At 48.3% G+C, this 21178-nt stretch overlaps 1 long non-coding RNA gene and 1 pseudogene across 3 annotated transcripts in view; one reads left to right on the forward strand and one right to left on the reverse strand.

The window, feature by feature from the left end:
* Positions 1-1226: 1226 nt before the first annotated feature.
* Positions 1227-9491, forward strand: LOC144374334 (uncharacterized). Of its 2 annotated transcripts, none has more exons than XR_013433779.1 (2): positions 1227-6668; positions 7258-9491. It is a non-coding gene; the product is annotated as an uncharacterized LOC144374334 (long non-coding RNA). The 2 variants fall into 2 exon arrangements; XR_013433780.1 differs by having other exon boundaries at positions 1227-5669.
* The window catches only part of LOC144374333 (1-phosphatidylinositol 3-phosphate 5-kinase-like), a 34366-nt pseudogene continuing 22491 nt past the window's right edge, over positions 9304-21178 (reverse strand). Inside the window, exons 9-14 of the transcript XR_013433778.1 lie at positions 18481-18619; positions 18064-18135; positions 16033-16190; positions 13820-13911; positions 10055-10250; positions 9304-9460 (exon numbers count right to left, since the gene is read on the reverse strand). The product of XR_013433778.1 is annotated as a 1-phosphatidylinositol 3-phosphate 5-kinase-like (transcript). The remainder of the gene's footprint in view (positions 9461-10054; positions 10251-13819; positions 13912-16032; positions 16191-18063; positions 18136-18480; positions 18620-21178) is intronic.

The raw sequence follows: 21178 nt of genomic DNA on the forward strand, positions 1-21178 counted from the left end.
AAAACTAGGAATTATAAGATGGACTGGAGGAGGCAGAGAAATCCCAGCCACCTATGTCTACTATGGACATTTAAATAAGAGTTAAAACTAGACCCACGCGTGCCCGTGTAAGCACCTCCAGGCCCAGACGCTTCCACTAGTGAAGGCTCTCTAAGAAGCGAGAGAAGGAAAGCACTCCCACATCTAGGACTTCAATTTTCTCTCAGTCCCCCCAAAGGGGAAAAACTCCCAAGAAATGTAAATACTGGTATTCTCAAAAAACACGGCTGTGAAAATTCTTATCAAAGTATGTGCAAACCAAGGAGACCGCATATAAAAAGGGTGCCAGACACACAGGAGGTGGGCGCATCCAGGAAGGCAAGGTTCAGTGACCACCCGAGGGTAGACTGATGGGAAGCTTCACTACTATAATCAGATTCAGATCCTCTCAAGAGATGCAGAGAAACACCCGACCACAGGAAGCCCAGATTCGAGGTGGCGCTCTTCATGCACAGGAGTAAGAGACCCTTCACCTTGATGCAAGGAGTCTGTGAACACAGCTAAGTCTGTATTTAGTGGAAAAAACACCTGCAGGTTTCTACTTATAGTCAGGAGCAAGGCAAAATGTCTCCTTTCACTGTTTTATCTAAAGTTTCACTGGAAGTCATCGTACAAATATGACAAGAAAAATCTAAAGTAATTTGGGCCTGAAAATGAAATATTTTATTTTTTTTCATAGGTGATATGAATGTTTACACAGAAATCCTGAGGAAATTACAAAATAAGCTATAATTACTACGTGCATTTTACAAGGTTTCAGGACATTATGGAAACACACAAAATCCATTTTACTTTTTAATGCTAATCTTAAAACCATTCAAAACACCCATTTACAATGATATAAAAATAAGGTACTAAGAAATAAATTTAACAAACTATGTAAAGCACATGTGCCCTGGATGCTAATAAACAAAGAAATTTCACAGTGTCAAAATATGTGGAGAAAGATCCTGAATCCACCAACTGGAAGACTCATTATCATGAAGATGGAACTCTTCTCCAGGCTGACCTATAAACTTAATCAATATCCTTGAAAATACATGTAGAATTTTGTGGAAATTCATGAGCTCATCCTAAAATGTATATGGAAATTCAAGACACCAAGGATACTCAGTTTTTTAAATGACCAAAGCCTGAGAAGTTTATCTGATTTAAGTCTTCTCTAAATACTGCATGTTCGAGACAGCAAGTATTACAGAAGGACGGACACACAGGTCAGCAGAACAGAATTAAGAGTCCAGAAACGAATCAGCTTATGAGCTCAGCTGAATTTTGAAAAATGTGCCTTGGTTATTTTTAGAGAAAAGAATTGCTTTTTAAATAAATGGTGCTAAAATATCTGGGTATCTGTGTGGATAAAAAGAACTTTGACCCTTTCCTCACACTACACACAGGTATCATTCAAACGAGTCAGAGGTCAAAACTTTATAACTACGAATATTAGGGGGAAAATAGGAGAAAACCAACCTTTGTGGTCTTGGATTAGGCAAAGTTTCTTAAATAAGTCATGAAAAATACGAGTCATAGAGGAGAGAAGGGGGCTGAGTTGGCCTTTCTTCAAAGGACGCCATTAAGAAACAAAAGCGCTAGCCACAGGTGAGGGAAGTGTCTCGGACTCTGGACACAAATGACCCCTCTGTCAAGAGGCAGAGAGCAACTGCAGGAGGGACGGGGTGGAGCACTGTGTCAGAAAGAAGGTGGGGGTGGTCCTCTGCACATGTTGGAGGCCATAGAGGAACACGGGCCCAAATGGGAGCAGGTGTATGGGCAGGTGGGCGGGTGGGGGTGGGAGGGACAGCTCAGCTATGTCTTCTAGGCTTGGAATACACGTGCCACGGGGCCCCAGACCTCGCTCCTGGGCCTTATCCACTAGCAAGGAGACATATCCCCACCAAGATCTGGATGCAGACATTCACGAAGGTCATGAGCAGGAAATAAGCCAAGTGCCAGGCAGAGACTAGTGAATGTTGGCACTCCACCCCCCAAGAAAATGCCACCTCTCACCTGAATGTCACCACTGAACACCCTGACAAGTACCTGGGTAGATTCTAAAGTCAGAAAAGTTGGGGCAAAATCCCTGTAGATAGAGTTCCGATGTCCAGGGTTCTAATGAAGTCAGTGTGAATACAGGATGCCCCTCGGCCACTGCATGGAGCCAGGGTAGAGATGGAGGCTGACCACTGATGGACAGCAGGGAACTCTGGGAGGAGGTGGGGGATGACCACTGAGGTAGAGCGGGGAACTCTGGGAGAAGGTGGGGGCTGAACACTGAGGGACAGCAGGAAACTCTGGGTGGAGGTGGGGGCTGGCCACTGAGGGACAGCAGGGAACGATGGGTGGAGGTGGGGCTGACCCCTGAGGGAGAGCAGGGAAAGATGGGTGGAGGTGGGGGCTGGCCGCTGAGGGACAGCAGGCAACTATGGGTGGAGGTGGGGCTGAGCACCAAGGAACAGCAGGGAACTCTGGGTGGAGGTGGGGTCTGAGCACTGAGGGACACCACACCAGGATGTTGCTGAGAGACAACAGGGAACTATGCATGGAGGTGGGGGTAGATCACTGAGGTGCAGCAAAAAACTATGGGTGAAGGTGGGGGCTGAGCTCTGAGGGATAGCAGGGACCTATGGGTGGAGGTGGGGGCTGGCCACTGAGGGACAGCAGGGAACAATGGGTAGAGGTGGGGCAGGTCGCTGAGGGACAGCAGGGAACTATGGGTGGAGGTGGGGGCTGGCCGCTGTGGGACAGCAGGGAACTATGGGTGGAGGTGGGGGTAGACCACTCAGGGGCAGCAGGGAATTATGGGTGGAGGTGGGGGTAGACCGCTGAGAGACAGCAGGGAACTATGGGTGGAGGTGCGGGCTTAGCACTGAGGGACAGCAAGGAAATATAGGCGGAGGTGGGGGCTGGCTACTGAGGGACAGCAGGGAACTATGGGTGGCGGTGGGGGCTGGACTCTGAGAGACAGCAGGGAACTATGGTTGGAGGTGGGGGCTGAGCACCCAGAGACAGCAGGGAACTCTGGGTGGAGGTGGGGGCTAGTCGCTGAGGGACAGCAGGGAACTATGGGTGGAGGTGGGGGCTGGCCACTGAGGGACAGCAGGGAACTCGGTAGAGGTAGGGGCTGAGCATCGAGGGACAGCAAGGAACTCTGGGTGGAGGTGGGGGCTGACCGCTGTGGGACAGCAGGGAATGACAGGGGGAGGTGGTGGTAGACGGCTGAGGGAGAGCAGGGAACTATGGGAGAAACTATGGGTGCTGGCCGCTGAGGGACAGCAGGGAACTCTGGGTGGAGTTGGGGGCTTACCGCTGAGTGATAGCGGGGAACTCTTTGTGGAGGTGGGGGCTGGGCGCTGAGGGATAGTGCGGAAGTATGGGAGGAGGTGGGGGCTGGCCGCTCAGGGACAGCGTGGAATTATGGATGGAGGTGGGGGTTGGTCGCTGAGGCATAGCAGGGATCGAAAGTTGGAGGTGTGGCTGGTGGCTGAGGGACAGCGGGGATCAATGGGAGGAGGTGGATCTGGCCTCTTAGGTACAGAGTGGAACTATGTGAGGATGTGGGGGCGGACCGCTTAGGGACAGCGGATAACTCTGGGTGGAGTTGGGGGCTGACCCCTTAGGGACAGCGGAGAACTATGGGTGGAGGTGGGGGCTGGCTGCTGAGGGACAGCGGAGAACTATGGGTGGAGGTGTGGCTGGTCGCTGAGGGACAGCGGGGATCTATGGGTGTAGGTGGGGCTGACCGCTGAGGGACAGCAGGGAACTATGGGAGGAGGTGTGGGCTGACCACTGTGGGACAGCGGGGAACTATGTGAGGATGTGGGGGTGGACCGCTGAGGGACAGCGAATAACTCTGGGTGGAGTTGGGGGCTGACCCCTTAGGGACAGCGGAGAACTATGGGTGGAGGTGGGGGCTGGCCACTGAGGGACAGCAGGGAAATATGGGTAGAGGTGAGGACTGTCCACTGAGGGACAGAAGGGAGGCTGGCCACTGAGGGACAGCAGGGTACTATGGGTAGAGGTGGGGGCTGAGCACAGAGAGACAGCAGGGAACTATGGGTGGAATTGGGGGCTGGCCTCTGAGGTACAGTAGGAAACTATGGGAGAAGGTGGGCGCTGACCGCTGAGGGACGGAAGGGAACTATAGGTGGAGGTGGGGGCTGGCCGCTGAGGGACAGCAGGAAACTGTGTGGAAGTGGGGATGACCCCTGAGGGACAGTGTGGAACTATGAGTGGAGGTGGAGCTGACCGCTGAGGGACAGCGGGGAACTATGCAAGGAGTTGTTGGCTTACCACTGTGGGACAGCAGGCAACTGTGGTAGGAGGTGGGGACTGAGCGCTGAGGGACAGCGGAGAACTATGTAAGGATGTGGTGGCGGACTGCTGAGGGACAGCGGGGAACTCTGGGTGGAGTTGTGGGCTGACCCCTGAGCAACAGGGGGGAACTATGGGTGGAGGTGGGGGCTGAGCACCTAGGGACAGCAGACAACTATGGGTGGAGGTGGGGGCTGAGCACCGAGGGACAGCAGGGAACTATGGGTGGAGGTGGGAGCTCGCCGCTTAGGGACAGCAGGGAACTATGGGTGGAGGTGAGGGGTGAGCACCTAGGGACAGCAGGGAACTATGTGTGGAGGTGGAGGCTGACTGATGAGAGACAGCAGGGAAGTATGTGTGGAGGTGGGGGCTGACCGCTGAGGGACAGTAGGGAACTGTAGGTTGAGGTAGGGGCTGACCGCTGAGGGATAGCAGGGAACTGTAGGTGGAGGTGGGGCTGAACACTGAGGGACAGCAGGGAACTATGCGTTGAGGTGGGGGTTGAGCACTCAGGGACAGCAGGAAACTATGGGTGGACGTGGGGCCTGAGCGCTGAGGGAAGTATGGTTGGAGGTGGGGGCTGGCTGCTGGGGGACATCAGGGAACTATGGGTGGAGGTGGGGGTAGACCTCTGAGGGGCAGTGGGGAACTATGGGTGGAGGTGGGGGCTGGCCGCTTATGGACAGCAGGAATCTATGGGTGGAGGTGGGGGCTGGCTGCTGAGGGACAGCAAGGAACTATGGGTGGGGGTGGGGCAGACCTTTGAGGGAGAGCAGGGAACTATGGGAGGAGGTGGGGGCTGAGCGCTGAGGGACAGCTGGGAACTATGGGAGGATGTGCGGGCGAACCGCTGAGGGACAGAGGGGAACTATGGGTGGAGTTGGGGTCTGACCCCTGAGGACAGCGGGGAACTATGGGGTGGAGGTGGGGGCTGAGCACAGAGGGACAGCAGGGAAATATGGGTGGAGGTTGGGGCTGAGCAAGGAGGGACAGCAGGCAACTATTGGTGGAGTTGTGGGCTGAGCATCGAGGGACAGCATAGAACTATGGGTGGAGGTGGGGTTGACCGCTGAGGGACAGCAGGGAACTCTGGGTGGAGGTGGGGCTGACCCCTGAGGTACAGTATGGAACGATGGGTGGAGGTCTGGCCTGGCCGCTGAGGGACAGCAGGAAACTATGGGTGGAGTTGGGGCTGAGCACCCAGGGACAGAAGGCAACTCTGGGTGGAGGTGGGGCTGAACACTGAGGGACAGCAGGGAACTCTGGGTGGAAGTGAGGCTGAGCACCGAGGGACAGCAGGGAACTCTGGGTGGAGCGGGCAAGTAAGGGTGGAGGTGGGGGCTGGCCACTGAGGGACATCAGGGAACTATGGGTGGAGGTGGGGGTAGACCTCTGAGGGGCAGCGGGGAACTATGGGTGGAGGTGGGGTAGACCACTGAGGGACAGCAGGGAATTGTCGGTGGAGGTTAACCGCTGAGGGACAGCAGGGAACTCTGGGTGGAGATGGGAGCTGGCTGCTGAGGGACAGCAGGGAACTATGGGTGGAGGTGCGGGCTTGCTGCTGAGGGAAAGCACGGAACTATGGGTGGAGGTGGGGGCTGAGAGCTGAGGGACAGCAGGCAACTGTGGGTGGAGGTGGGGCTGAGCACAGAGGGACAGCAGGCAACTGTGGGTGGAGGTGGGGGTCTGAGAGCTGAGGGATAGCTGTGAACTATGGGTGCAGGTGGGGGCTGACCATTGAGGGACAGCAGGGAACTATGGGAGGAGGCAGGGGCTGAGAGGTGAGGGACAGCCGGCAAGTATGGGTGGAGGTGTAGGATGGCCGCTGAGGCACAGAGGGCAACTATGTGCGGAGGTGGGGGCTGAGCGCCGAGGGTCAGCAGGGTAATATGGGAGGAGGTGGGGGCTGGTCGCTGAAGGAAAGCAGGGAACTATGGGTGGAGGTGGCGGATGGCCGCTGAGGCACAGGGGGCAACTATGGGTGGAGGTGGGGGCTGAGCTCCGAGGGATAGCAGGGTAATATGGGTGGAGGTTGGGGCTGGCCGCTGAGGGACAGCAGGGAACTATGGGTGGAGATGGGGGCTGGCTGCTGAGGGACAGTAGGGAACTATGGGTGGAGATGGGGGTTGATCGCTGGGGACAGCAGGGAACTATGGTTGGAGGTGTGGCCAGGCCGCTGAGGGACAGCAGGGAACTATGGGTGGAGGTTGGGGCTGGCCGCTCAGGGACAGCAGGGAACTATGGGTGGAGGTGGGGGTGAGCACCAAGGGACAGCAGGGAAATCTGGGTGGAGGTGGGAGCTGGCCGCTGAGGGACAGCAGGTAACTATGGGTGGAGGTGAGGGCTGACCACCGAGAGACAGCTGGGAACTATGGGTGGAGGTGTGGGCTCCCCGCTGAGGGACAGCAGGGAACTATGGGTGGACGTGGGTGCTGGCCACTGATGGACAGTCGGGGACTATGGTTGAGGTGGGGGCTGGCCACTGAGGGACTGTGGGGAACTATGTGTGGAAGTGGGGCTGACCGCTGAGGAACAGCGGGGAACTATGGGTGGAGGTGGGGCTGATCACTGAGGGACAGCGGGGAACTATGGGAGGAGGTGGGGGCTGAGCACATAGGGACAGCAGGGAACTATTAGAGGAGGTGGGGGCTGACCACTGAGGGACAGCGGGGAACTCTGGGAGGAGGTGGGGGCTGAGCACTTAGGGACAGCAGGGAACTATTAGAGGAGGTGGGGGCTGACCACTGAGGGACACCGGGGAACTCTGGGAGGAGGTGGGGGCTGAGCACTGAGGGACAGCAGGGAACTATGGGTGGAGGTGGGGGCTGAGCACTGAGGGACAGCAGGGAACTATGGGTGGAGGTGGGGGCTGACTGCATGTGGCAGGACCCTGTCTCTCTTCATTTTTAGGAGCAGGTGGGAACTTGTGAGTCTCTTTGGGAGGTTAAGTCCCACCTGCTGTTGCACCCAGAGCGGGGAGAGGCCCATGCTGCACTCCGCAGCCACCCTGACACCCTCAGAGCTCTGGCTTGGAGCAGCATGGAAGTGGCCTGCGCAGCTGAGGCTGGGATCTCTCTCCTAGGCCCTCACAGAACACTGAAGGTGGAAGTGAGGAGGAGGGCCCCACAGGGCCTCTGTTCTCACCTTGCCTCTCCTGGGTCTGTGCTGACCTCAGAGCTGTAAGGAATAGCTGCCCGTGGGTGGAATGGCCGGAGGACATCCTTATGAAGGTGGCCAGTGAGTGAAACTTCAGGGATAGGCAGAGCCCACCCCAGAGGCCAGGCCCTTCCAGTGTGGCTTGAGCTGCTGCTCAGAGGAGGGGTGTGCACGGGGCCGACTAACCAGACTTGAGGATGGGGTGTCCTGGCAATCAGGTGGAAAGGCGAGAACCCGAAGCCAGACTGCAGAGTGTGGAGGGTGGGCACTGGCATCCCTGAGGGAGTTCTGGAGTAGAGGGACAGCAGGGCTTTAGGTGGACACCTCAGGAGACCTATGGGTCTCAAGGCTGAAGGCACAAGTGGACCAAGGACAGAGGCATTGGTCTTTCCCATTATCCCAAGTGGGGCTGAGGGACAAGGGTAGACTTGGGTGCAGGCCAGTGGGATGGCCAGACAGATGGCCAGGAGCGAGGGCAGAAGAAGGGAGGACACTTCCCTCCGCAGCATGTCGAATTGAGGAGGAAACTGGAGAGGACAAGAATTGGGCACTACAGGACTTAGCCGCAGATGACTGGGAGGATCCAAGAGCCACACAAATGGCGGTGGGACACACAAGGACAGGTTGTCGTGGGAGGTAGGACCTCAGCGTGGACACCGTGCAGCTCACCATCTTTCCTGGGGACCAAGACGTGGGTCACACTGACCTCAAGAACGGTAGAGGTCTGTCCCTCCACTCCCTCGACACCTGCAAGGCTGCTGAGCGCGTAGGGGGGCCTGGCCCATCCCCATGATCCTCTGTTCCCAGTGTGGACGCTGCTCTGCAGTTTCAGCTTTGTTGCTGCGACCATCGAAGAGCCACCCTGTCCCATGGACCCTGCGCGGCTCCTGCTATGTGGCAGCTGTGAAGACCCTCCTGGTGCACTGCCACCAGCCCCTCCTCAGCCCGGCGGACTTCTGCCTAAGAACCAGCCTCTGCCCTGCTGGCCTGATTTACTCAGCTCAGAGCACCCTCAGGGTCCCTCCTACACAGCATCTTCCTTCCCACAATCTAAATGGGTCATGCTTTCTGTTGGTTCCTGCTTCTCTCTCCTCGGAGACCTCTCTGCTCTGCGTCTGCCCATCAGGCCCTGGTCCTTAAAAGTCAGCATGATCTGGACACATGGACCCATCGCACTTCGGTGGTCCCTAGAGGTGGGCAGAAGAAGAGCTACGGGCAGCAGGTATCACCACAGGTCGCCTCCTGCAGACAGAGGGAGATGAGGAGGTGCAGCTGCACTGGGCTCAGGCCAGTGGTTTGCATCTATCTGAGAGCAGTGTGCTCTCCACCATAATTCCCCTCTAGCCCTGGGTCTCTCACTTCCCTGGACTCTCGCCCCAGCAAGTGCCTGTAGCATTTGTGTGGAGTGGTTTTTGCTACTCACAACACGACCTTGTTCTGTAGGGAGACGGTCAGCCCAGGAGGGCCACAGGAGGACAGGGATTGCCACGAGGGCGTGTGTCTAGCTGTCGGGTCGTCCTGGCACAGCAGGGAAAGGAGCCTTCAGGGGGACACAGGTGTGTCATGGAGGGAGAGCCCCCGCCTGTGAGCCACCGGGCTGTGGTCTCCTTCACTGTCCTGGCCCCATTTCCCGATCTGTAAAAAGAAGCAGCTGCCCTGAGTTATGTCCAGTGACCCTGAAGTCTCCGAGATCAGGTGGGTGCCAATAGCCCCTGAAGATACCCAGGCAGTGCCATCTTCAGCCTTAGATGTGACACCCCTGCTGTACAAGAAGTGCCAACCCAAGAAAGCACACATTGGTTTGGGAATGGCATCTCACCTGTCCACAGAAGTTTATGCTGACCCACAGTCCACTCTCTCATCCAATCCTAACCCTAACAGGCATCAGGAAAAGCTCTCACCCCATGCTGTGGTTCAGGAAACCAAGACAGAGACACGACTGCTTTTTCCAAGGTTTCTGCAAAAATAAAACTGAAATTCAGACTGGAGCAGGTCACCCTGCAATCCATCTTTCAAAGAGCACATGCCCACCCTTTCCCTTACCTTGGAGAGGGTCAGCAGACCCAGGCTGGACGTCAGTGCCCACAGAGAGGGCCATGCTACCTATCCTGTGGGCTGGGTCTTTGCTCTCCCTGCTCACCTGCCTGGCCTCCCTTGCAGGGCCAGCTCCTCCCCTGCTGGTCACTGCCAGTGCTCCCTGGGGAGTGTCACTGATTGTCCTGATTATTCTGAGACTTTAGTTAAAGCTATTCATTCCACCTTGGCCGTGGCTCAGGAGCCCTCTGGAGCGACAGCCACCTTGCCAGCCTGTTGCCTGCCCCATCGCTCCAGAGCCACGTTGGCCATATAAAGAAGGGCTTGTCACCCAGTGGGCTTCCCTTCTTGTGGCAGCTGCTGCTCCTGGACGCACCAGGGACCAGGGCGACTTTGCTACCAGAGTAGCTCAGCCCCGAGCTTCTCAGACTTCAGTTGCTGCCATGCCCACCCTGCCGTGCCCACCCTGCCATGCCCACCTCTGGAGCCACGGCGGCTGTGGAGGTGAGCTCGCTACCTGGGCCACCACAGGTGTGTCTCTGGATTGGTGTGGTGTATTCACCCTGCTGACAAAGCGCACAATTGTGAAGCTTGGTCAGATGTTCCAGGAAGTCAGGTTGATGTCTCTGAGAGGAGTCCCAGGTTCTTTCTCTTGGGGTGCCGAGATGGTCCTGGGGCTCCAGGTGGCTCTCCTGTTTGATTGACAATGTCTCCTAGGAAAGAGGCTGAGAAATTGGTATCCAGGTACCCTCCATAGCGGAGGGCTCTGCAGATAGGAGGTGGGAGCTGGACATTGGGTGAGAGGCTCTTGTACCTCTTGTGCAGAGACATTGTCCGCTCTGGGGTGTATGTACCCCTGGCAGTTGAAGTTCATGCCTACAAGGACAATAGTGCCATCACTTCTGCCTTGAATATTTTCACAGCTCCCAGAGACCTTCACGTGATGGGCAGCCTCTGTAGTGGGCTCACAGCCCCCGGTGGGCTCTGATTTCCTGATGCCACACTGACTGCAGTCTGTTTCACCTCTGTGTGCAGCACAGCCCTGGGCAGTTGCTCCCCCACTCAGAGCTCTGCTTTGCTCCCACCCTTGCCCATGTCCCCATCCTTCCAGCCATGAAGTATGAGTGGCTGCCCACATTCCTGGTGATCATAGGCCAGGGGACACTTAAACAGTAAAAAAAAAAAAAAAAAAAAAAAAAAAAAAAAAAAAAAAACACCCACCATGAGGACAGTCAGGTGCCACTACAGGTCTGTCCTTACCAGAGATTCCTTCAAAGCAAGTCTGAGACTAAAACCAAAAGCCTCTCCTTGCTCCTGGCTCAGGCGAGTTTTCTTCTCCACTGGAGGGTGTGGAAGTGCCTGGGCTGTCACCGCCCAGGGGAGCTGGTGCAGCCAGCATGGGAGAGAGTCCCCATGGGAACCAGATGGACTGCTTGTGCCCCATCCTGGCCAGGGGGTGTGAATAAGACAGGGAGGCCTGTTCCCAGGGTGGCCAAGGCCAGCTCCAGTTCATCAAGTTCAAGTGGAAAGCTGTAGTAGCCACGCCTACCACCAAGGCTGCTGGAAGGTTCTAAGGTGCTGCTGCGGGCAGCAGCCTCCACAAGCATCAGAGCTGTGGGTGGCCGTGTGGTGAGCCAGCCTGCAGACACCGGCCCCAAGTCTGTCCCTCTGTGTGTCAAACTGAGTGCAGTCCCTGCCCAGGGACCTAGAGGAGGGACAGGGCTGAAAGATCAGCAGACACTGGACTGGCCCATTCTGTGTTTCTCAAGATGCGGCATCTTGCTGAGAACTATTATTTTCAATATCTTCCCTTTCAGGGTCCCAGAACAGAAATATTACAGAGAGGAAATAAAATGCAGCAGAACATTTCCTCTAGTGATGAAATTCAGTGCCTGTGGGATTTTCTGGGGAGCTCAGTCACCCACAACGTGGCTGTCATGGTGCTGGCTAACAGGGCATCAACCACAAATTATTGGAAAAATAATTAGAAATCTTGCATCTGGGGCTGGAGCTACAGGGTCATCAGTGTCCTAATCTTGCAAGGCCACAGGCCCCAGGGCCCTGGGGCTGGGCAGGCTATGGGTCAATTTTCCAGGTCCCAGTCCAGGTCTCCACCAAAGGCACCATTGGTTCTGGGGACACTGAGCACTGATTCTAGACAGTTTGCCCAGGAGACGTCGGGGTGTCTCCAGAATGAGCTCCCCCGAAGCCCTGCAGTGCTCAATGAGCAGGACCGGCCTGCTGCCGGGGTCTGTGGAGCTTGTCTCTTAGAGGTGGGTGGGGCAGGCACAGGGACTCAGGCCCTGACCACAGCTGGACCCTGAATGACTGCTGCCCTCAGCTGTGCAGAGTGGACTTGCCCAAGAGAAGAAGGCCCCCTTAGGACTCGCTATGACTCCAGGGACAAAAAATAGAATCTTCATTTCAAAATGCCAGCCTTACCCCAGACCTGCACCTAATCAGAATCCACATTCCAACAGGGTCTCGGGAGCCCTCTGTGCCCCTCGAGGCCAGGCAGCCCTGGCCAGGAAGACCTCTGCTGGGCACTGCTGAGATGTTCGTATTGCATTTGTCTTTTGGATTCTCCAATTATCTGTCCAGCCTTTAAAATTACTAGCACCATTTTTCTATTTTAAACCAATGTCACCTTCATCGGAAGTTCACCCTGCCCTGTGCCCTGGATTCTGGGGGTGGCGTGGGAGGACGAAAGGAGGCATCTGCATGTTCCCTCTGCTCAGGTATCAGGAGCACCTCAGCTGTCTGAAATAGCTGAACTCCCCCTGTGCAAATTGCAGGTACTGAGTGCAGAGCCTGGCGCTGGGCTGGCATTTCCTTCTCAGGCACTCATCCTGCAGAGGGAGGAGCTTGCAGAGGAGGGAGAGCAGCTGCTCTTTGTCCTTGAGGAGGAGGCAGGTCTGTGCGGCTCCTGTCAGCCCCCACTCCTGCCTGGTGCACCCGGCCCAGGGTAGGGTATTCGGTGAAGGAGCAGCCCGAGGCCATGGGGAGCTGTGCAGGATGAGCACAGGCCCAGAAAGACAGGGACAGCCTTTCTTCTTAGAGGAAAGGCCGGAGGCGGTTCTGTTGCCGACTTCAGAGGCACCCCCGTTGAAACCCCACATGCAGGGACAGACTCCACCTCAAAGCTGCAACCCTGAAGGCACCCCTGCTTCACCAATCCCACCTGCCTGCCTGCCAAATCCAGCCCATGCCCTACCACAAGCAGCGTGTCCTGGGAGGGCACTCAGCCAGTGCCAGTGCCCACCTCCCTGAAGGCAGAGCCACCTTCAGAGACCCACAGTCCTGGGTGTGAATCTGACTGCAGACCTGTCGGCTGCGTGGTGTGCTCTGATACAAGTCATTCAACTCTCCAACCTTTACTATTTTGTCCTTAAATAAGAATCAAAACTAATCAATGAGTTTCTTTTCTCACTTCAAGTTCCCACACACTTTCCTTTAATTTTTTAAAAGCAGGGGGGACTACCAAAGAGGCATGTGGGAGAAGGAGATTTTCTGGAACCATCCAATCTCATTCTCCTCCACAAGTGCTACTAATTTCCAATGATTTCAGCTATCATCTGAGCACTTTCATCTACTTTCAGATTGCTTTTGATTTTTCAGGTGTGATTCCAACAAATATTGTTAACTGAAATTTTCTTCTCAAACATTTTTAAGAAGGAAATGAATTTTCTGCTTGACTATTTTGTACTTGCTTTCTTTTGGGGGAGGTCTGGGGATTAAACTCAGTAGCAATCAATTAATGAGCCACATCTTCAGCCCTATTTTGACTTTTACTAACAAAAATAGTCTCACTAATTTGCTTGGTGCCTCACCATTGTGGAGGCTGGGTTTGAACTTGTAATCATCCTGCCTTAGCCTTTTGAGCTGCTAGGATTACAGGCACACCTGGCCTAATTTACTTCTTTAGATTGTGTTGCTTCAGACAACTTGTTTACACTTATTCCACCTAATTGTTTTAGTAAAAATATTAAATATATGTCAGAATAATTATTGTATATACATTTTAGGCACATAGGCAAGAAATTTATTTGGTGATTTTCTTTTTTGTGTAGTAGTTTGATTTTGCTGTCAGCACTGAAAACAACCCAAGAGTGTTCTACCTCTGACCTGCATCCCCAGTTTTTTTTTTTTTTGTTGTTGTTGTTGTTTAATATTGAGATAGTTGCCCATCCTGGCTTCCAACCTTCAATCCTTATGCCACTCTGGAATTAAAAGGATATATCACCCTGCATAGCTCATTAGGTGATGTCTAATGAATACTTACCTATCCCGAGAATTCTCTACTTGGTACAGTGGGTTGCACCTTTAGTAATACCAGCTACTTGGGAGGATAGAAGATCACAACTTTGAGGCCAGCTTCAACAAATAAAAACAAAAAATAAAAATAAAAAGTTCTAGGGATATGGCTTCAATCCTCACTACTTCCAAACAAAAACAAAAACAAAAAAAACCATTGAGAAATATTACACATATTGAGAAAATAATACTTATATAATTTGATTGCACATATCTTCATCAAAGCTAATCACTTCATAAAGAATACATAAATATAGTGCAGTCTTAATATGAATAATTCATACATTACCTCAGACAGCTACTTAGTTTCCTAAAACATGTCTAGATTATGTACAGTTCTTCTTAGAAGTTATTCAACTAGAGCTGAAAAGGCTTTAACAGCAAAATCATGTGAAATCCTGGCTGAGATTCCCAGCGCTCTGGAGAAAGCCACCCTCAGCCTAGATCTCAGTTTCCAAAGACTCCTCTAATGCCTGGCCTTGGAAAATCCCAACACGATTCATGGCAAGAGTTCTCTGAGATCAGTTCCAGAACTCAGTCTCTAATGGCATCACACCAGAGTTCAAGCTGAGGTGGACCCAGTCATCTTTTCCAACCACCACACAAAAGACCACTATTCTAACAGAAACACTCCCACATGGCCCTCGTCTTCTTCCATACAGACACTCATCATAACATTCTGGCTGGGGGTTTTCATAGGGGGAGCAGTCTAAGATGGTGTGCAAAGTAAGCTCTCATGCCCATCATATGCCAAATGTCATGGTGGCCTGGACACCCTTCCTGAGAAACAGGATAGATCAAATGGGCCTCTACTTAATACTTCTCTGCTTCTCAAATTAGAGGCCTCCTGCCTGCCAGGGGTAGATTCTTTATGCGTACTGGACTCATGAGAAAAGCCATACACCTGTGTGCTAGTTCCTGGAGGGCTTGCAACAACTCATTTGACCCAGAGGATCCCTGTTCTTACTTCATAGAAGTCAGGAGCCTGACCAGAGGAAGGCAAGAGACTTCATCCAATATTATAATTCTTTTTCATTCTTTTAGATTTGGATGGACACATGGGATTTTTCTTGAGTTTCCTTGGGTGCCTAGAATAATTTTATAGTATAAGACATAATCTTTTTTTTTTTTTCCAGTTCAGAGTTCGAATTTCAAATTATCCTTGGACAGATAAGGAGAGACTGGGGAGACTGGATATAAATTAAAAAATTCCTCTAGATACCATAGTAAAGGATGAGAACCTATGGTAAGGCAGTCCTAAAAACCTTATTTTAATTACAGGAAATACTCAATGCATGCACACACCTCTCTCCTTAATGGAAGAGTAAAAACATGCTAAAAACAGCATGCCTCCTACAAAGAACTTACAGTCTTGATGAAAAAACAGTAAATATTACAGATATAGATATAAAATGTATGTATGTGTTTATCTGTGTATGAAAGAAACATTTTATTATGGGGCATTTCAGTTTATAAAACACTTAATCAACATTTATTTCTTTCCCAAAGTTTATTCACAGGACCAAAATATTTCTCCCATGTTGGAAATAAAGGGCTCAAGTTATAAAAAGATTGAATAATTTTACTAAAGGCACAAAACTAAAGAGATATAGCAAAAAATTGGAATCCAGTTCTTCCCTGTTTAAAGTTATTTCTCTCTTTACTTATTTAAACATTTGTTTCTTCTCATAAGAGGAGAAGCAGCTCATCTGAGCAAGTTGTAAAACCTACGGGAATATGTTTGTTAGTTTGAAAGGTTTTAGGCCCTTTCTGTTATTCTTTTGATTTGTGATCCTCCAGACATGGCTTATAAATCCAATTCTCAACACAGGTTATAATGTCTAGATTGGAGAACAGTAACAGAAGAATCTTTTAACCTTAGAATCTAGCTAAGTTCTCCAATCTTGCTTTACTAAAGAGTTCTAAGTTTGAGGAATTACCACATGCTTCTACTTTTAATAAGATAAACTTTGACCCCCCCATATTTGGCTCCTTCCAACTATTCTCTACTGGTGAAAACCAGATGGAAGGAAGGTTGACTAATTAGTTCCCCCAAACCATCAAATACATTAAAAAAAGGGAATCTACAAAGAAATGTTATCCCTATATCTTCAAATATATGTCCTCATTTAAAATAAATTAACAAATAATATCAAAACCTCTTTCTTAAGATCACAATACCTGGTAGCAATATGACCATTTCGGATTAGCCAGTTAACCAATTCCTTTCCTACAATGCAACTGGGATGGGTTCTCAGCCAGTACCGGTGATCCTGAAACTCCATTCCACTACTGTGATGGCAGATTTATTTCCATAGGTCCTTTAACTGAACACTGTCCTGCAATACATTGAGAGCAAGTGTTACTCATAAGAATGCTATTTACCTGTACAGATGCTTTCCTGTGATTTTCACATTCATAAAAGGAACTTTGATTTGCATTTCTTTAGAGCAACTAATTTTTTTAAAGATTCTTTTTTTTATTGGTTGTTCAAAACATTACAAATCTCATGACATATCATCTTTCATACATTTGACTCAATTGGGTTATGAACTCCCATTTTTACCCCAAATACAAATTGCAGAATCTCATCGGTTACACACTCACACTTTTACATAATGGCATATTAGTGACTGTTGTATTCTGCTACCTTTCTTATCCCCTACTATCCCCCCTCCCCTCCCCTCCCATCTTCCCTCTCTACCTCCTCTGCTGTTGTTCAATTCTCTCCCTTGTTTCCCTCCCCATTTCCCCTCACAACCTCTTATATGTAATTTTGTGTAACATTGAGGGTCTCCTACCATTTCTATATGCTTTCCCTTCTCTCCCCCTTTCTCTCCCCCCACTCGTCTTTGTTTAATATTAATCTTTTCCTCATACTCTTCCTCCCTGTTCTGTTCTTAGTTGCTCTCTTTATATCAAAGAAGACATTTGGCATTTGTTTTTTAAGGATTGGCTAGCTTCACTTAGCATAATCTGCTCTAATGCCATCCATTTCCCTGCAAATTCTATGATTTTGTCATTTTTAGTGCTGCGTAATACTCCATTGTGTATAGATGCCACATTTTTTTATCCACTCATCTATTGAAGGGCATCTAGGTTGGTTCCACAGTATAGCTATTGTGAATTGTGCCGCTATGATCATTGATGTGGCAGTATCCCTATAGTACACTCTTTTAAGATCCTCAGGGAATAGTCCGAGAAGTGTAATAGCTGGGTCAAATGGTGGATCCATTCCCAGCTTTCCCAGGAATCTCCATACTGCTTTCCAAATTGGCCTCACCAATTTAGAGCAACTAATTTATATGATTTAATATAAATGATGCATACATGAGGAACAACTTGAACTAATTCCAAGAATGACTTTTCTGTTAAAAATCAATGATCCCAAGTACTATATTTTTGGATCAATGGCACATATTATCCATCTCCTAGTTAAGTACAAAATATATTCTTCTTTTTTGGAAACTGGATAACGGTAGAAGATGTGACAACAGGCAAATCACAATAATCTAAGGTAACCGTTCCTGGTAGCCTTTATTCCACCATATTCATTCCACCCTTTTCAGCACCACTCAACTGCTAGATAAATCTTCAAAAAAAAACTTTATCCATTGCTCAGCAACTACAGGTTCAAATCTAAACTTGAATGACCAAATTCATTGCCTTTCACTGGGTAGTCCCAAATAACTGCACTCTCAATGCCCACACTCTCCAAATTAAATTTTCTCCCAATTAATAAATCCTACTTTATTCCATGGAAATGCCATGCTTATTCTTATCTCTATACCTTTCCTTACATCTATATATAAGATTCACTTTCTTTACTACTTATCCAAATCCATTTCGTCCTTCAAAACATACAGCTCAATACCTTTTCTGACACCCTAATTAATGATCAATTTTTTTAAATTTTATATCATTCGTGACGCTCTTTTTAGTATTAAGACATATATGTATTTATTTTATCATTAAAAACCTTTCTATTGATTTGATTTCTACCTCCTGAATTAAAAGTTGAGAATAGAAGCCACATCTTTCATTTCTTTGAATCACTCTGTGGATTGAAAACATGATTTTATATATAAGCAAATGGAAGAAACTAAATATTATCTCACATAAACTGAATAAACTGTCTCAAAGGCTTCTCCATGTGTATAAGAAACTTGTTTCAGGGGGCTGGGGATGTGGCTCAAGCAGTAACGCGCTCACCTGGCATGTGCAGGGCGCTGGGTTCAATCCTCAGCACGACATAAAAATAAAAGATGTTGTGTCCACCGAAAACTGAAAAATAAATATTAAAAAAAATTTTCTCTCTCTAAAAAAAAAGTTAAAAAAAATAATGCTTCAAATTTTAAACAGCAAGCTTAACCTAAGAGTTAAGCTCTCTTATATTATGTAGGAAACTGAATTCTGAAATTGCCAGAAGAAAGGGGTAAAAAAAATATTAATGCAATAAGTAGAGAAAGAATACTGACCAGTTTCTCAGGTGAGCTGAGTAAAAAGTTAAGCTAATCATTTCTGTTTAACTGATATGCTATTTCATTTATGTTTCTTTAAAAAAAAATCAATGAAATAGACATCCTTATGATCAAAACTAACAATGGGTCAAAGACAGTGTACTAGTACCAGAAGAATTTTGTGTTCATCCTCAGTGGTCTCTGTCCTAACATATGTTCGGTTAGCCTGGGGACTGACAGATGTCTCATATGAAGGTACCATAGGAGAACCAGATCAATCCAATGACAGGTTAGTAATGCTGGCTGATCTGGAAACAAACAAACAAACAAAAAGTAAAATAGCAGTTGTAAATTCATCTATAAATAGAATACAGTAAACATTCATATTTAAATAAATGCTTACTTGCCAATGTTAAGGGCAATTTCATTTTTTTATTGATTCTTTTTAGTTATGTATACAAGACAGTAGAATTTATATTGATATAATTATACAAGCATGGAATATATCTTGTTCTAATTAGGACCCCATTCTTATGGATGTACATGATGTGAGATTCACTGTGGTATGGTCATATACGTATACAATAAAGTTATGTCAGATTCATTCCACTGTCTTTCTTTTTCCTATCCTTCATTCCCCTTTGTCTAATCCAATGAAATTCTATTCTTCCCCTACTCTCTCCCTGTTGTGGCTTATCATCCACATATCAAAGAACTTTGGTTTTGGGAATAGGTTATTTCAATTAGCATGATAGTGACAAGATGAATCCATTTACTGGCAAATGTCATAAAGTCATTCTTCTTTATGGCTAAGTAATATTCCATTATGTACATGTATCATATTTTCTTTATCCATTCATCTGTTGAAGAGCACATAGGTCAGCTCCATAACTTAGCTATTGTGAACTGTGCTTCTAAAAACATTAATGTAGCTGCGTCACTATAGTATGCTGATTTTAAGTCCTTTGGGTATAAACCAAGGAGTGAAATAACTGGGTCAAATGATGGTTCCATTTCTGAGGAATTTTCACACTGCTTTCCAGAGTGTGTGCACCAATTTGCAGTTCCACCATCAATGTGGGAGTATATCCTTTTCCCACACCCTTGTCAACATTCATTGTTACTTGAATTCTTGATAACTGCCATTCTTCCTGGAGTTTACTGTATTCTCAGTGTAGTTTTAATGTGCTATATTTGTTGACCATTCATATTTCTTCTTCTGTGAAATGTCTATTCAGTTTTTTGCCCATTTATTAATTGGGTTATTTGATTTTTTGATATTAAGTTTTTTTGAATTCTTTGTATATCCTGGAAATTAACACCCTGAGATGCAGGTGACAAAGATTTTCTCCCATTCTATACGCTCCCTCTTCATGCTCTTGATTGTTTCCTTTGCTGTGAAGAAGCTTTTTAGGTTGATGCCATCTCATTTATGGGTGTGAGGACAATCCAGCTGTGACATCTGTTAACCCATTGATTGCCAGAGCTAATTCAGCTGATTTGGCTGCCTAGGTGGGTGCCCCCTTACTCGCTCACCACTTCTTGTATGTCCTCCCCACTGTGTGCTTGATTGAAGAGGATGACCTTCTCCAATAGTGGAGGACTGTTCTTTAGTCAAGGGTATCTTAGTAGCTGCATTGCCCTCCTAGAACCTCCAAACAAGCTCTCAAAGGCACTTTTAAAAGTAGTTATGATGATTATGTACAATGTCATTATTAGGAAAAACTAGGTGAAGGATACTCAGAAATTGTACTATCTGTGCAATTTCTATGTGAGTCTAAAATCATTTAGAAGTAAGTTTAAAAGAAAGTAGAAAGTAATTATGGAAATATTACAGAAAAATAATTATATAGTTATATATCAGTAATATTTCAAAGGAAGTAGATATAAACTCTTGTTAAAAATATTAAAAATTAGGGGGTTTTATAGAGAAATATAAAAAATTACCTAGTATGCTTTAACTCATCTTACTTAACATTTCAGCATTTTAATTCCATGAAAACCTTTCTTCACTTGTCTAGTAAGGCAAACACACCTGGCCTGGTTGGCCTCTCCATCTCCTTCTTTATTGGGTCCTCTTCACTTCCCCAATCTCAGTCCTTGGTCCTATCTCCTCTTTTCACACTCACTCTGCTGACGATCCCCATCCAGGTTTATAACTTTAAATACCATTCACATAATAATGACACCCAAGTTTATATTTCCAGCCTGTACCTCTTCCCTAAATTCTGGACTCATATATCCAACTGTCTATTTGACATCTTCCTTGGATCTCTAGAAGGTGTCTAATTCAGCTTGACACCTGTTAGTCAGAACTGCACATGCCTATAATTCCAGCAACTCCAGAGGCTAAGGCAGAAAAATCACAAGTCCAAGATCAGGCTCAGCAATTTAGTGAGACCATGTCTCAAAATAAAAAGGGCTAGGAATGTAGCTCAGTGGTAAAGCACCCTTGGGTTCAATCCCCAGTACCAAAATAAATAAATAAAATCAAACTGTTACTCCCTGTCTTCCTCCATCTCAATTAATGGCGATTGCAATTGCTCAAGTCAAAAACCTGAGTCATCTTTGAATTCTCTTCCTGTTGTGGCCTACATTCAATTGACTAGCAAATGTCATTATGTCTATACTCAAAATGTATACAAAGATCATTATTAGGAACATTGATAAAAAACAGAATACATACAACACATCAGATGACAGAAATTTCTTACCATTATAATTTCCAGAATTTATACATGATTATGTAAGGGACCTTAATTTTTTGTTCTAAGGGAACACACTTAAATATTAATAAGTAAAAAATAAGACTTCCTGTTTCTGGCCTGACATGTAAGAATCTTAGAAATTTTTACTCTGTCCCAACA

Source organism: Ictidomys tridecemlineatus, unplaced genomic scaffold (genome assembly GCF_052094955.1).
Source record: "Ictidomys tridecemlineatus isolate mIctTri1 unplaced genomic scaffold, mIctTri1.hap1 Scaffold_64, whole genome shotgun sequence".
Classification (NCBI taxonomy): Eukaryota; Metazoa; Chordata; class Mammalia; order Rodentia; family Sciuridae; genus Ictidomys; species Ictidomys tridecemlineatus.